The 16,609-nt window shown below is 42.2% G+C and overlaps 1 long non-coding RNA gene across 1 annotated transcript in view; it reads right to left on the reverse strand.

Moving 5' to 3' along the window:
* The window catches only part of LOC130129507 (uncharacterized), a 4,810-nt gene extending 2,544 nt beyond the window's left edge, over positions 1–2,266 (reverse strand). The window contains exon 1 of the long non-coding RNA XR_008812069.1: positions 2,222–2,266. This is a non-coding gene — a long non-coding RNA (uncharacterized LOC130129507). The remainder of the gene's footprint in view (positions 1–2,221) is intronic.
* Between the last annotated feature and the right edge of the window lie 14,343 nt (positions 2,267–16,609).

Here is a 16,609-nt window from a genome sequence, read left to right on the forward strand (position 1 = left end):
CTCATATCCATGCAGGCCAGTAGCGGGATTTATGCAACTGTGGCCTTGTAGTGCGACTGAATTCATGCAAGAGAATGAGACGCATCAAACACACTCACTCCCAGGTGATCGGCCAAACACAGGATCCCAGTACAGTATCTCACACACACACACACACACACACACACCCCGATGACATCCCTACGCCTCCGCCCTGCCTTTATCTACCAGCGTCAGATAGATTTCCACTCTCACATTCATACAGACTCTTAAAACCTGGACAGCTAGAAGTGTGTTGCAGCTAAGCGTGAGCGATACTTCTATTCTGAAGATGCATTTACACGACCAAGGCCTGTCAGCGCCGCAGCGGGGACCTGCTTTGAGTTACTGTATGTGGGCCTAGCAGAAGCTCTGCATGGTTTGTTTTACGCCGACAAGTCAATCTCTGTGAAGCAGATGACGCGCTTTTACTCGAAATATAGATGGCGTAATGCGGTGACTTCTGCATGTCGTCTTGAACCGACGTGTGCCGTTCCGGCTATGAGTAATGTTGCTGGGTACGAGGTGTGCTGGCTGTCTCTTGTTTGGCAGGGGGGGGGGGGTTCAACGTTTGCGCCGATGTTTGTTTTGGACAGCATCGGGGTAAAATAATGGGTGTCGATGTTTTTCGAAACTGGGCATTTTGCGATGTAACACAGCTAAACGGCCTACGACTGTAGCAGAGCGACTTGGGAAAGCAGGATGCAGAGTACACCCACACACACACACATGAAACCTCGTGGAGGTTAGCCCGTCTCAGGATGACGGAAAATGTGAGAGATGTGTTTTCATCTTATCTGTACACACACACACACACAGAAGAGAGGGAAGAGAGAGAGAGAGAGAGAGAGAGGACGAAGACAGAAACAGAGATGGTTCAAGAATAAACAAATGCCCAACAATGTTTTTGATGTCCTATATTTAAATTTCTATGGTTACTTACATTACTCCTACTTGCCTGGTCTTGGAACTAATCCGATTGCTATGGAAATGGGGCGCCGTGTGTTTCATGACAGAGTCGGGAAGAGAGCGGGAGAGAATATTCCCAGGTTCGCTCCTGCTCCGAACGTGTTGAAAACAGATTTCTAGAATCCTTTGGTTTTATGGTATTGGTTATAGCGGATTACACAAACCACATCGAGCCCCCAACAATGAGCCGCTCCTCTCAGGCAGCGGAGGAGCGCCTCCATGCTGGACACATTCTCCACAGTCAAGAGGTTAATCAGGAACAAATTCAGCAAATATTCTCAACGAGTCAGCCTCCAAGGAATGTCAGTGGAATTGTCTGAGATGAAGCCGGTATTTAAGATTTGCACCTTCCAGGGTTAGCGAGGACAGCGTGCGGATGGATCGGTTGTGTTTGTTTTTATATAGACAAGAATGGACCAACCCTGATAAAGCTCAGAGACGAATAAACAGAATTGATATTTTGGCGCATGAACCGATGAAAGAATATAGAGAAGATATTTTGTGGCAATATGAGACGATCAAAATTAGACGCAACCCCCCCCCTGCATTTAATATTCGAAAATAGTTGACTCATTTTCGCACGTGTTTAATTCTCAAATGGTCCAGAAAAAAAAGAAAGAAACGCGCAACTTCTTTGTGAAGTTTTATCTCATTTCAGTGGTTTGTATTGTTTCAAGGATAAATCAGTTTTATGGATATTGATTTACAAATTGCATCACATCGCTCATTTATGATCATGCAAACTTCATCAAAGCTGATATGTGCACCTGCTTACTTTTGAAATGTTTCAGCTGAATTTTGCATCTGCTCTATTTTTTTTGCTGGGATGACCAAATTACTCCAAAACATAACGGATATTCTTTTGTACAAAGAAATTAAGTCCAAAGTAATTTTTTTGCATTAAAATAACTAAGCCTGCAAGGGTTGATAACAACAACAACAACAACAACAATAATAATGATAATAATAATAATAATATGACATCAGTTTACTATGTCTGTCAAGCTAATATGTAGTACAGTTCAGTGTGTGGTACATATATGTAGTGTATAACAAGTATGCATATACTGTATTTCATATGCTAAACTGTACATGCACTATGCCACCGCTGTAAGAGTACATACACTGCCAAACAAACCAAGATCTCCATGCTTCCTGCTCTCTACCCAAGCAAATCCTTATCGGCTGCGAACCCTCCTTTTTATCTTAAACAGCATTTAAAATCATCACTTACCAATTCCCTTCTTGAGCTAAACAGCCATTCTAGTGTGTGTTGTCTGTCATTGGGGTTGAAAATTGGGGAATGGGCTGGAAATTGGAACCATCGAGGATGTCGTCCTGGAAAAAGAGGAAATCAAAGTTAAATGAGATCATGCATGCCAAGAGAATGTTTAACCAAAGGGCAAAAAGGAAGCTGGAGATAACAGAGAAGAGAAAACCGCTTAATGTTGTGTTACTGCACTCTTGTTTGGAGAAGTGTGTTTGCTGTGTGAGTGTCATGAGCGTGTTTGTGTGGAGGGGAGAGAAGAGGGTAGTACATGTCAATAGACATTATAGTAACACATGGGCACACACGCACGCACACTTTAAATACATATATCGGTTAAATTTTATTTATATGGCACAAAAAAAATACAGTGCACTTCACATGAGAACAGATAAAAGGTAAATAAAATACATGATATGCAGGAATAAGCAATGTACATTTTATATATATATACATATATATATACATATACATACATATACATACATGTATGTGTGTGTGTGTGTGTGTGTATATATATATATATATATATATATATATATATATATATGCAAAAATGAAACTAAAAGAGGGGCTGTAAATCCAGGTTAGGGTAAGGGCCATGTGTGTCTCTATGTGAGCATGTATGCAAGCGTGCTGATGGGTAGTGTCGGGGTGAGGATATGTTTATATTAATATACATTTATGCATGATAAGGTGTGCTTGTGCACGTGGCACGTGCATTCAGTACATTTGGGTATGAGTGTTCGTGCACGCAAACACCGGGGTATGCCGACCCGCATATTTGTCTGCGTGTGTGCTTGTGTGAAGTGTGTGTGAAAAGTGTCTGCGAGTCGAGGCGGCAATTACAGAAGTTGGCTCTCTAATGTAGCGTCGCCAAATTTCTTGAAGTGGTGTACCGCAAAAAAAAAACAATGAATCATAGGCCTCTCTCTGTGTACGGTGCGCCACTGACAGAGACCTCCTTTGACATGCGTACTTCAAAAGCGTTGAGTCCTGCCCCTCCCCAGAGCCTTCTGGGTAAAAAGATGGACAGGCAGATGCTTGGGTTTATCATGATGGGGGGGGGGGGCAACTAAGTGTAGCCGAGGCAGAAAGAGGGAGAGGCAAAAGGTGAGACAGACATGAGACAGAAGAGAGAAACCTTCTCTTTTCTTTTTTCTTTTCACCACGTGCAGGTCACAAACACAACCAATGTTGCAAGCTGTCGCACAAATATCCACACAGCAGCTAGCACGGCGGGGCATTTCAACATGCACACCATCTTCAGTTGGGCTTAAACTCTGATGCAAGGCAAGGGTTATTATTCTGGCAAAAAAAGGTTGTTCTGCTGCTGCGCTTTTATGATTTGTTATTGATAAGACAGTAACACAACCTATGGAAACTGCTCAACAAAATCACTGCATGTCCAACGGTAGCTTTTAATGGATAGTCAGTGTAGAAAAGGGGGAAAAATGTGTGGTATAAACACCCTCTCTGTATATCTGAAGCTATTGACATTGAAAATGTGTGAGTGCATGTGAGTGTGTTTGTGTATATGCATGGACGCATGCATGCCTGTGTGGGCGTGTGTGCATTTGTGTGTATGCTCCACCACAAAAGTGCTTTGGGATCAGTACGCGGTTTTTGTCCAGCGTAGATGGACTAGAATGGAGCGAACCCGGATTATGTTTTTTTTTTCCGGTCTAAACCCTCCATTTACCCTCCCAGGTATTCCCACCAGTATCCGCGTGTGAAAATTAAGCAAACGGTATGATCCAGACAGAACAGGATGACAGGACCAGGTTTCCAGGACACAGGATGAGGTTATAGTGCAGATGAAGGGAAACATGCAACCAGCCAGCACATGTCAAGAAAGGGAGACACACTCACCCCTGGAATGGTGGGAGAGAGAGAGAGACGGAGAGAGCGAGAGATTGGGGTGGGGTGGGGGGAGACAGATACCCCTCTACTCTGTGTGCTTATTTAAAATGTTAACGGTGGAAACAGCTGTGCAAAAGCACATAGTCTGCGTTCAGTTTTGATTCATATCATTCTCTGACTAATCCATTAAATTGCCGACTGTTTAATTTCCTCAATAACTGGCTGGCTGCCTTTTCTTGTTTCATTGTTTCTGTCTGCACATTTCAGGTTTGTTATCAGCACTGCTCCCTTGATAGGATCTCCATTGAAAAGATGAGATTTGATTCAATTTCTCATCTCAGCCAAACCATCCATTAATGCAGAAAAATACATATATATATGTATATATGTATATATGTATGTATACACATACACACACACACACACATATAAATATTTCAATTCAATTCAATATGTGCTTTATTGGCATGACATACGTTTGTGTACATATTGCCAAAGCATGTAAAACAACAACAACAACACAGTATATATATATATATATATACACACACACATATATATATATATACATATACATATACATATATACACATATATACACACACACACATATATATATATTGGTTTGGCTGAGATGGGGAATATATATATATATATGTGAAAAATATGAAAAAATATGTATGTATGTATATATGCATGTATGTATGTGTATATATGTATATGTATAGACACATATACATACATATATGTATGTATATATGCGCATATATACACACATATATATACAGATGCAGGAAAAAGTTGTAATAGATAGCAAGATATATATATATATATATATATATATATATATATATATATAAATCACATGTCACTTGCATACGGGGTGATGTCATGTGAGCTGAATAATCTGCGGGTGTCTTTCTCTGCATCTTTCACTGATTGATTTGGTGCTGCGCTTTGTTTCTTAATTCTCACTGCCATGAAACACTTCAGAAAGAGTAGCGACCCAGCAGCAATATTTTCTGCAAGCAAAAACTAGTTCAAAGACATTTTTTCTCGCTCCCCCGGCTCTCAACTTACTGTCCTGGCATCAAGTCAATTTCCAATTTGCAGTGACTTCTACAAGATCTCTCACAGACTTTGTTGCAGCACTAAGCACCCTAAGGCCAATGGGTCATATGATTATCATGTGCGGAAAAAAAGGAAAGGAAAGATAAGCGTGTTTTAAATGTGAAAATTAGGTTTAATTGTGTCGTACAGTTGCAGTGTGAACATAAAACCACAAAAGTCAAACTTATGAGGCTACTGAATTATTTAACCAGCTTGGGCCACTTGATTTATGTTTAGAAAGGCTCTTGTGTTGTTTTACTATATTACTGAATAATTTCGGTGATGGGGCATATTAAAGTACACGACTGATTTGACTGCTAGAGCATATTACTTATTTGAATGAATTTAAAATTACACCGCCCATATATTTATCTTGTGAGTGTTACGATTTTGAGGCCAAAAGAAAATGACGACAATTACTTTTTTTTTTTCTTTTTTTTTACATTTGACTTTTACGTGTCTCAAATTGGTACCTGATTTCAGGAGCCATTGCAAAACAGCTTCCGTATAGTTGTTTAAATAATGCATAATGTCAATGGTGTACTTGAAAATGTAAAACTATAGCTAATATAATGATATTGTGACCTATAAAAAAAAATCAAAAACAAGCTTAATATCGGCAATAAGGTTGTGATATGAAACTGGCAACTTGTTGTGCAAAGCGCTTGTTGGTCTGTTGTGTAGCTGAAATAACTGGTAGTCCATAAAGATAAACTCATAAACTTCAGTGAGACTCCTGCAGGTTTCATCAGGTAAACCCACACGTCCAGCAACTACAGCGAACCCGCCCATAGACAGGAAATGAACACGAGTGCGTGGTGTCCTTGGAGTAACCAAAACAACTCCGAGTCCAATTTCCTTCTTTGTCACTTGTAGTTTTACAGTCGGTTTGAGCGTGCTGAGAAAATGGGCTTTTGTCAGCCTCACTAAAACATCGGCGGCTCTCGTGCCCGTGTGGAAAGCTGACATCCAGTTTCCTGAGTGAAGTCATTTCCTCTGCAGACGTTTTGCACAAACACACGACTAATATCCAAGAAGGGTCGGGGGGCACTTGTCTTGAAAGAACGAGGCCGACGTGCAGAAATTTACCTGAAAACGTCATTGTGAGCTCTCATCGGCAAGAGATTTAGTCAGCGTGGTCATGACAAATGCTCTTATGTCAGTATTTCTCCCCATCGTTGACGACAATAACGATCCAATATGCTGTGGTGCTGCTAGTGTAGCTGTCTGGCAGCAAAGGAGACAGAGGCATGGGTACTTATTATGGAAACAGTGCTGTGATAAATGCGTTAGAGTGCCTAAAACCTAATCTAAACTGCATTACATGTTGTTTTGAATCTACCTCCCCGATATGCCCATCCTTTACGTACCATCAGATGCGGGGAGTGGAATTGCTTCAGTCGCAAAATTCCAAGCAGTGGCGAGAGAGGCTTTAAAATACTGTCTGTGAGAAATGCAAAATTTATGAATACCCCCCTAACATCTCAGCTTGATTTATGTGAAATAATAATACACTATTTAATGCTTAAACATAGCTAGAAGCGATCCCGGGCTATCAAGATGTACAACGGAGTAATGGGGCTGGAAGACAAATCACCTCGTGGACTTGTGATGCTTGTTTAAAGGTGCTCAGGCAGATATATTAAACTATATGTAATTGTACACTAACTCTGTGCTGTAGGCAGAGGCGGCAGGCACAGGAGGAGGCCAGTCATGATGCAGATGGAGTGGTGTAATCAATTTGACTCAAGCATCAGCCTCCTCTGCAGAGAGAGAGAGAGAGAGCAAGAGAGGGGATTAGAAAGGAGGAGAGCGAGAGAGAGAGAGAGAGAGAGAGAGAGAGAGAGAGAGAGAGAGAGAGAGAGAGAGAGAGAGAGAGAGAGAGAGAGAGAGAGTATATGTACATACGAGGAAGTGGGAAGTGGTAGTTGTTGGAGAGAGAGCGAGAGAGCGAGAGGGAGGGAGGGAGGATAAGGAAGGACGGCGGAACGGAGAGGAGCAAGGTTTTCGGATGCACCGTGCTATAACCTCGGTCGGAATTCAAACTCTATTCAAACATCTTCTCCATCAGAAATCCTGAAAGGTATTGGCATGGACAAAAATAACGTTTCGTTCATTACATTCGGAAACCTGATTGGATCCGATGTATGATGAGAAAGATGGGGGGGGGGGCTGTGCCGGGGCAATAATGCAAAGAATCCCCACCAATATGCGGGTTTCCCACGTCTTAATTCATACATCGCATTAGAGTGAGGCGTGGTTGAGAGGTTAATTGAACGCTCCACAGCTATTCCAGCCCTATATGTTGTCTACTGGGACTTTCACCATAAGCCACGTCAGATTTGGACAAGTCTACCAGGTTCAAATGGAGCCAGTGGTTGCACAGCGCTTGATTTATGATTCACTGATTGCCTCTTTTAATTAAAGTCAATGGCAAAGCCAAAGCCAGACCAAATTGGCCCGATCTGATGAAACGGGCCTGACTTTACCAACAAAAGCGGGTACCGCAAATAAACAGGGTAATTACAATGGCAAATGAAGCCTCTGTGAACGGGCCGTGTGGGCTGTGGGTGGCTCACCCAGGATGTACTTAAGACGTGAACAACAGGTATTCCCATAACTTTCTTTTTTATCATCTCCCCTCTGTTTCTGGGACCCGGCTGTGCCAAGAAAAACACTCACTCCCATACACTCAGACGCTTACACAGAAACAGACGCGCAAGCCACATTGGCAAACACACACACACACACACACACAAACCACAGCTCCCCCACCCATCCTCCATCCCGGTGCGTTCACATACAATTATAGCTACGGTGATCCACAGGTGTTGAATTCTTCTGGCAAGCCATAAAACATGATATGCATGATTTGTGCAGTCAGCCAGGTCTGTAATTTCATTCTCCTTTTCTTTCATTTTCCCTTCCTGAGCTACACGATACATTTTCCTGCTTTATGAGAGCGCAGACACCCAGAGAGACTTTCATGATGATTACATGGCCAGCGCCACGGGGAGCCCAGCAGACCCGGCATGCCAGCCTAGGAGCTGCGTGTCAGACCCGGGCAGGAACGCGGATTCGGAGACGGGACGGGGGGCTCGCTCCGTCCACGCCACGCGTCCACCTGGTGTTGCAGTACCTCCAGGAACGATACACCAAAAAAAAAAAAAACATGGATTTGGACAGGAATTTTATTATTTTCATATTTTAATTGGTTGACATGAGCTTGATTGATGTGTGTCATGATTTTCTATCTTTATTTTGTTTGTTTTTCAAAATGTATGTCCTCTACCTTGCTAAGGCCTACTGTCATAAGAGCACCATTAATGTTAGGTGCGGTAACCGTGCTTTATGACTACACATGGGAACATCACCCAAGTGCATTTCTCATGACTTCTTTTTGTTTTGTTTTTTATGTCAGGCCCACAATCAGACATATAGGTCGGCCCTGATTGGTCGGTCCGTCAGCAGAGTTCCCTGAATGGCATCCAAGGTAAACTAAACCGACTCCGTTGACACTTTATCGTCGCCATTGTCTAATTATCTCTAGGAGCGGAGGCACATGCAGTCACACACATACCTCACACACTGTGTGAATGAAAAGATGCACACAGCAAAAATGTACAACCAAGCACAGAAATACATACACACACAAACACCATCCATTCATTATCCAAACCGCCTATCCTTACTCAGGCTCGCGGGGATGCTGGAGCCTATCCCAGCAGTCATTTGGGGGCAGGCCCTGGACAGGCCACCAGACCATTACAGGGCCATATATATGTGTGTGTATGTGTGTATGTGTGTGCACAAAGACAAAAGTGTGCCATAAAATCACAACGATTGTGAGTTGTTATGTGAAGTGTGGTTCATCGTTTGCAGGCTAACTGCCTATGACCTGTTTTCTGATACTCATGCATGTTTTTGCATGGAGATGATTTTGATATCTATGCCAAACGCCTCACACAGATTAAAGCCGAAGCTGCATCGGCTTATGTGAATGGGTGCACGAGGACAGATGAACGCAGAAAGCTGAGAAGACCAGAGTTTCAAGTTTTGCATAGTGCGGCGTTAGCTTAACTTATGCAAACGTGGTAAATAGGAGAGATCCAACGTGCAGAGGCATAAACCACAGCAATAATCCCAGCATGTGATTGACATTTCATATCTGTGACAATACTTCAAAATAATTAAAAACGGAAATCTTGAAAGGTAATAGCTTCTCAAATCCATTAAGTAGTTAAAGGTTATGAGGAGGAAAAAAAAACAGGATTATTGCTCACAGCAAAACTCCTAATTAAATGACACTACGTCATTTGTTTCTCAATCCCTTTCGCTTCATGTGCACAGCCCGGGTTAAATGAATGGGCAAAGAAACATGTGTGTCATTTACCAGCACTCTGAGGAGACAACAAACAATCTCTTTTTTTTTTCCTCGATTTTCTGTCTGTATGTGTCAGAGCAAACGCGGGTATGGCAGATTGGATAAGCAGACACATCATCCCGAGCAAATGTTTGTTTAATTACTTTTTTCTTTGCTTTTCTTTTGAGCGCACTTGCAAAGAGGGATGCTTCCCCCTCCTGGCTGCTCCTAAAAAGGCCAAAGACTCCTTGCTCCACCCTGCCTGCCTTCAGTCCCATCCATCCATTCTTCCAGTTACAATGTTATGTGCACTTGGTTTGTCCATGATGTGCGTGTGTGTACTGTATGTGTGAGTGTGTATGTGGAAGTACACTTATTCGCTTGTGTTCTTATGTGTGTGTGTGTGTGGGGGGGGGGGTAGTACACTTATTCACTTGTGTGCTTAGGTGTGTGTGTGTCTGGGGGGGGTCTGTGTCTTAATACTACATGCAGAGATAGACAAAGTGTGTGTGTGGGGGGGTCTTAATAATACAATAATACATGCAGATATAGACAAAGTGAATCCCAACAAGTAAAAGGTAGATGCCCTCTATTTTGTTTGTGTGTGTGTGTGTGTGTGTGTGTGTGTGTGTGTGTGTGTGTGTGTGTGTGTGTGTGTGTGTGTGTGTGTGTGTGTGTGTGTGTTTGTGTGTTGTAAAGTATGTATTGGCTCATTTTGAACAGCAGTGCTCACGGTTCATGGCAAAGTTTATATCCCTATTGTCAGATGAACTCTTACATGTCCAAAAAGGTCAACAAGTCCAGAATTTAAAAACAAGACTTATTTTTACATAAATTAAGGGAAATATTCAATGGGGTTTGAATGGGTTTCTTTGGCCCTGAGGCCATGAAAATTGCTCTGTGTCTAAAGGGCCCTATCAGTGTTGTTTTCAAGTGAAAACGTGAACTTGCCGACTATCGATGCATTTTGTATTTCTCTGCAACAGCAAAAAGGGCTCCGTGACCTGACCCCTTAGACTGAATCACGTTTTTTTGTGATATGAAACTTTTTAAACACAGGAACGCTTTTGAAGCTGAATTCCCGACCTACATCAATGCCTTTGTAGGTATGTGAGCCAGTAACCTGAATGAGAGGTAAGAACAAGAGATGTGCATTTCTCTGTATAATGTGTTGTATTGTGTTCAATAATAATAATAATAATAATAACAAAAAAGAGCAACATATGTAACCAGTTAATGGGCCAACTATTTTTAACTGTCAAGCTCCGGATTGTATAACAATACTGGTTTTACAAAACAAGAATGAGAATGGGTGCAAAAGAGAAGGATGATCCAAACGAGCAAAACTCGAACCGAGGTTGATATATATTCACTTTCAGCTCAATCCGTCAAGAACTGAAAAGTGTTTTCTCTTCAAAATCAGTTGATATTACACGTGTCCTCTTAAACTGAAAGTTACTATTTCGATGATGTCACGAAAAGTTGTAATGACCCCTGAACTGACCCGGACATTGAGTTAACGCTCTCCATTGACGGTGATTGCGCAAGAATTGGGAGACGTTAGCCATCTTACCCACAGTGCACCGCGCTCATTCTGACGACACAGAGCAGATGAGGTAAATTCCAAACGTCCGCAATCGCCGGCCCGGGCGCACTTTCTCTCTCCAGTCACGGCCGGTGGGTGGAGGGGGGGGGGGGATGGGGAAGAGCGGAACGGGTGAGGGGGCTGGTGTGAGAGGAGCAAGCCTAGCAGATCAAAGGAAATAGCATGGGAGAGGATATGAGCGCTTTGAGAAGTAATATAGCCGAGATAGCATCTGTTTTTCCGCAGCATGCGGAGGGATTGAGACAAGCCCAGGAAAAAGACGGCGGAGAGTGGGCGCACTTTAGCCGGGGATAAGAGCGAACACAAATAGGTTATTAAGAGACCCTGGATGTAATATGTGGCCGACATTAAAGTATCTGTTTGTGAGAAGACCCACTCTTCTGCTGTTGTGGAAGGGTGTTTATGACAGATAGATGTGAGGGATCATTGTCAAAGGGAAGAGGAGGGTACTAAATTCCCTTTTTTTATTTTATAGAAACAGAAAAAGCGCAAAGACGTTAATCTGGCGCATTGGTCGGTGTACTAAACCAAAAAAAATGCTCTTTTTTTTAAAGGTCAACCCTAATAACAAACAAATGAATAGGAAACCTTACGGCCTCTGTTAATAATAGTACCGTATTTCCCGGACTATAAATCGCTGTTTTTTGTTTTTGTTTTGTTTGTTTTTTAACTCGTATGGCTGGTCCTGCGATTTATATTACAAAGCAATTTATGCAACGTAATTTTGTCGAACGACTGCGCTGCATTTCAATTACGACCACTAGATGGCACTGTTTAGAGGACTGCATTGGCACCCATGCGACCCAACGCAAATCTCGCGGGAGCGGGCGGTTTTAATTTAGCTAGCGCTAACCAGAAGGACGGAGTCAATAAATGCAGTTGAAAAGAAGATTAAAGCAGGTCACTGCAATACAAAAGAAAAGCAAGGCTAGTCTGATAGCTGGAAAACTTTCTAAGTTCTTACTGACAACGCTGGAAACGAACTGGACGTTGTTGGTTGCGACGAATGTGCAAAAGTATTGCTCTACAACCGGCACAAATCTGGCACCTCTGGGTTGAGGTGACGTACCTGCTCCGTTCTCCCTGGTCAAAGTAAGCTCTCCTTCAAAGATAAAGAGCACTTCTGCTTGCACATAGTAAACAAGATCCAACCAAAAAACAACAAACAAATGTGTCACAGTTTACTCTAGACACATTCAGTCGTATGACTTCATCGCCGGGAAAGGGTTTCTTGACAAACAGAAATCCTTTACTGTCATTGTACAGAATACAACGCTGATCAGTGCATTAAAAGACATAGGGAAACAAAACAAATAAAACAACCTTAGCAAAACAACCAACCACAGCTAACAAAACATGTTCTAAAATACCAAATAAACAAATACAATGTCAATTTGTCCTAGAATAACTGTACTTATTGCACTAGAATATCTAATTTTTGTATTTGTATGGATGTAATTATGCACCAGAACGTAATTTCGCTACATTATTCCAACAGCTATCCAACCGTCCATCCATCCATTATCCGAACCGCTTATCCTGCTCTCAGGGTCGCGGGGATGCTGGAGCCTATCCCAGCAGTCACTGGGCGGCAGGCGGGGAGACACCCTGAACAGGCCGCCAGAACCATCACAGGGCCGAAAATGAAATTGTAAATATGTACCTTCCTCGAAAGCGACACGTCTGTTCATTTCGAATATCCATAGTGTAGTATATTGTAACGAACACGGATGAATAGGCTCTGTGGCCCTTGGGACCCGTTAGCCGACTGGTTAATGTAGTTTCTTACGGTGTGGGAGCCACGGGTTCGCGTCCCAGATGCGGCGTCCCGAGCTGCCCCCCGACCCCGCTGCGTTGGTGTCAGAAGTGGGATGGTGAGACTGTGTGGTCATCGGAAACGCGTGCGCCCAGAGGCGTGAGGGAGCTGACATGCTGAAGGGGGCGGGGCAGTGTAACGTACACGAATAAGTAGACATGTTAGCCCTAGGCTAACGAATCAGATCCTTTAGTCGATTGGTTAACGTTGTCGCCCGCGGTTCAGAAGATACGGGTTCGGGTCCCAGCTGTGGCCGTTTCCGAGTGGCGCGCGCACACACACACACACACGTACACCCAGTGTTGAAAGGGTTACTTTTAAAATGTATTCCGCTACAGAATACATGTCATGAAATGTAATTTGTAACGTATTCCGTTAGATTACTCAATGTGAGTAACGTATTCTAAATACTTTGGCTTACTTTAATATTTTCTCACATGTTGTGTAACAGTATATGCAGCATTCACACAATACTACTTACTTGAGTAGACTATTCTGTTTCTTCAGTTGTATCAACTGGCTGAATGCATATGAGTCACCTTAAATATATATTGTAACGTGCATGGATAAGTAGACACGTTAGCCCTTGGCTAACGGGTCAGATCCTTTCGTCGACTGGTTAACGTTGTCGCCTGTGATGCGGTAGCTACGGGTTCGCGTCCCTGCTGTGGTGGTTCCCTCCATCGGATGCGCTTCCCGAAGGAGGGTGGGGTAATGTAACGATCAGGCTCGGTAGCGCTTGGCTAACGCGTCGGACCCTTTAGTCGAGCGGTTGGCGATGTCTACCGCGGGAGATACGAGTTCGCGTCCCGGCTGCGGCGGTTCCTGCGGTTGCCCCCCCCCCCCGAATTCGTTACAATAGTAATAAAGGCTAGAAGAATATGTAAACACAAAAGATTTATGATTTTTTTATCTAGTAAAAAAAAGAAAGAAAGAAGAGAACTTTTCCATGTCCTTTTCTTTATTTCCATAGCTATTAGAATGAAAAAACATTAGACAAAGATGAAAATAGAGCATACTGTTTTACTGAATTTACTGTTGAACTAACATTTAGGTTGTGGGAGTGCAGGAATGAGGAGACGGAGAGATCACTTGCACTGCATTTTGTGTCGCAGTCCTCTTAAAATAAGAATGGCACCAAAGGAAAAGAAATAAGTAATCCATTAATTTCAAGAATGTAATTGTATTATGAATACCATACATTTTAATTGTAACTGTATTTGAATAGTTACTCATATTATAAATACGTAACGCCGTTACATGTATTCCATTACTCCCAACACTGTGTGTGTATATGTATATATATAACTTTGCTAAAAGTAACACTCAACAGTAGGGAAAGTGCTCAACAAATAAGGTGCAAAATAATCCAGTTAGTCAAGTAAATTCTCTATGAGACAGTACAAGCATGTTTCATGCCATAAGCAATCATCTTATTTTATAATTATATATAATTTTATATGACTGCTTATAGCATGAAACAGGCTTGTACTGTCTCATAGAGAATTTACTTGACTAACTGGATTATATATAGTATATATATATTTATATATGTGTGTGTGTGTGTGTGTGTGTGTTTGTGTGTGTGTGTGTGTGTGTGTGTGTGTGTGTACAGCTACACATCTCTTTATTAATACTACACAGTAAGATAACGTGTTTTCCCTGCGGGACGGGAGAAAACACAAAATAAATGGATCTCTAACGTGCAGGCGTGAATGGTCAGAATGTTTGCGGGTGCAAGCGTGAGTGAGATTAAGAAAACAGTCCCGCGCAGAGCTATTTACTGTACCACCATATAGATGCAACTTATATATGCACCAAAGCGACTTATATATGTTTTGTTCCTCTCAACAAAGCGTTCTTTGCTGAGTGAGACTCCGGTGCGACTTGTAGTCCGGGAAATACGGTACATGTTATGAAAGTATATCGAAGATCTGCACGCCGTTGAAATTGTGTATAGACAATGTCAATAATTATAAAGGTAGTAGTTAAAGTTTGTTTTTTTTAATACTGACTCGATTGTTCTCACAGTTGAATGTAGAAGTATAGGGATGGTAAATAGCCAAGTAGCACCATCAAGTTTGTGCCCAAATTCTCTTTTCGCTTGCTAAGTCCTCTATAATAACACTGCTTAAACCTCTCAGTGTATGACACTAATGTATAGCCTTGGTTGCTCGTGCAAAGCCAAATTAGTTGACACTCTTTGATCCTCTCTGAAATTAAAAACATAATTACATGACTCTACTTACAGTACAGCAAAAAGTTATAGCTCACATACAACCTTTCTCATTTGGGAAATAAAGCAATTAATCAGACTCACTGTCCACATCGCACACAAAAAAGTGTTATTTTTCTATTTTAATTAGTTCTGTCAATCAAATGTGTCTTTTCTCATTCACAGCAAAGGAAATGGAGAAGGTTGAGATGGAAGATTTGAGCAGGACACCGAGCTCAAAGTATTTTCATTTCTATTCATTTAAATGGTCCGTATAGTATATCAAAACCATTCATAGGTCCTGCTCCCATATGAGGCTCCTGAAGATTGAATAATGTCCTTCCTGATCCATGCTGCAAGAGGCCATATTGAATCCAGATTTTACTGGTGCAAAAGTCATTTCATTCCCTCTCATTTCCAACTCCATCTCGCTCTCTCCCTTCTTTATTTATTGCAGGTCCAGTGGTGTTGTAAAGAGCCATTACCCGTTCATATGTACCTTTTTGAATAATCAATAAATAATTATTTTATTATTTAATGGGATTTTATGGGGAAAGGAAATGGGTTTTATTACATAAATCCATCAAGTGTGATAAATGGGTACACTTGTAAAGTTGCACAGGGCAGGAGGAAAAGTGGTCGAACAGGCCTGTGCCCGTGCCAGACTATTGTGCATTGTTGAATACTTTCTGCATGCAAGGTAGTAAATATGAAATTTGTGTCTCTTTGGGACTGTCAGTTGTAGTACAAGGTGGTGGAGGACGGGCACTTTAAATTAAGAGATATTAATTAATCCTTACTATTTGCAATTTAGCCCTGCATCTTACACTATATATGTTGACCCCCTGGGAGCAGCAGGGTGAGAGAGCTGGCCACAGTTGGCCCAAGGAGCACAGATGTCTCATTCCAAATGAGTTATTAACAGAATTTTTTGAATAGATGGAAAAATTGTAGCCTGGCCATTTAGTGTCATAAAGGCCGGGTTGGCGAGGCGGCAGAGGCCTCCCAGGGACAGGAGGCAATACCATTACAATCAAATCTGAGATGGAAGAGGGATTGAGCTGTCCACTCTGAATTTTTATATTGTTGGAGGGCCAGCAAGGAAATAATGCCATCATGGAGTGTATTAACCTCTGCCTGGAAAAGGAGGGCAGGGAAAGCAAGGAGGCAAGCAAGACACAGAGAGAGAGAGAGAGAGAGAGAGAGAGAGAGAGAGAGAGAGAGAGAGAGAGAGAGAGAGAGAGAGAGAGAGAGAGAGAGAGAGAGAGAGAGAGAGAGAGAGAGAGAGAGAGAGAGAGAGAGAGAGAGAGAGAGAGAGAGAGAGAGAGAGAGAGAGAGAGAGAGAGAGAGAGAAACTGAGACACAAACAAATAGGGACAGAG

This window comes from Lampris incognitus, chromosome 19 (assembly GCF_029633865.1).
Source record: "Lampris incognitus isolate fLamInc1 chromosome 19, fLamInc1.hap2, whole genome shotgun sequence".
Taxonomy (NCBI): domain Eukaryota; kingdom Metazoa; phylum Chordata; class Actinopteri; order Lampriformes; family Lampridae; genus Lampris; species Lampris incognitus.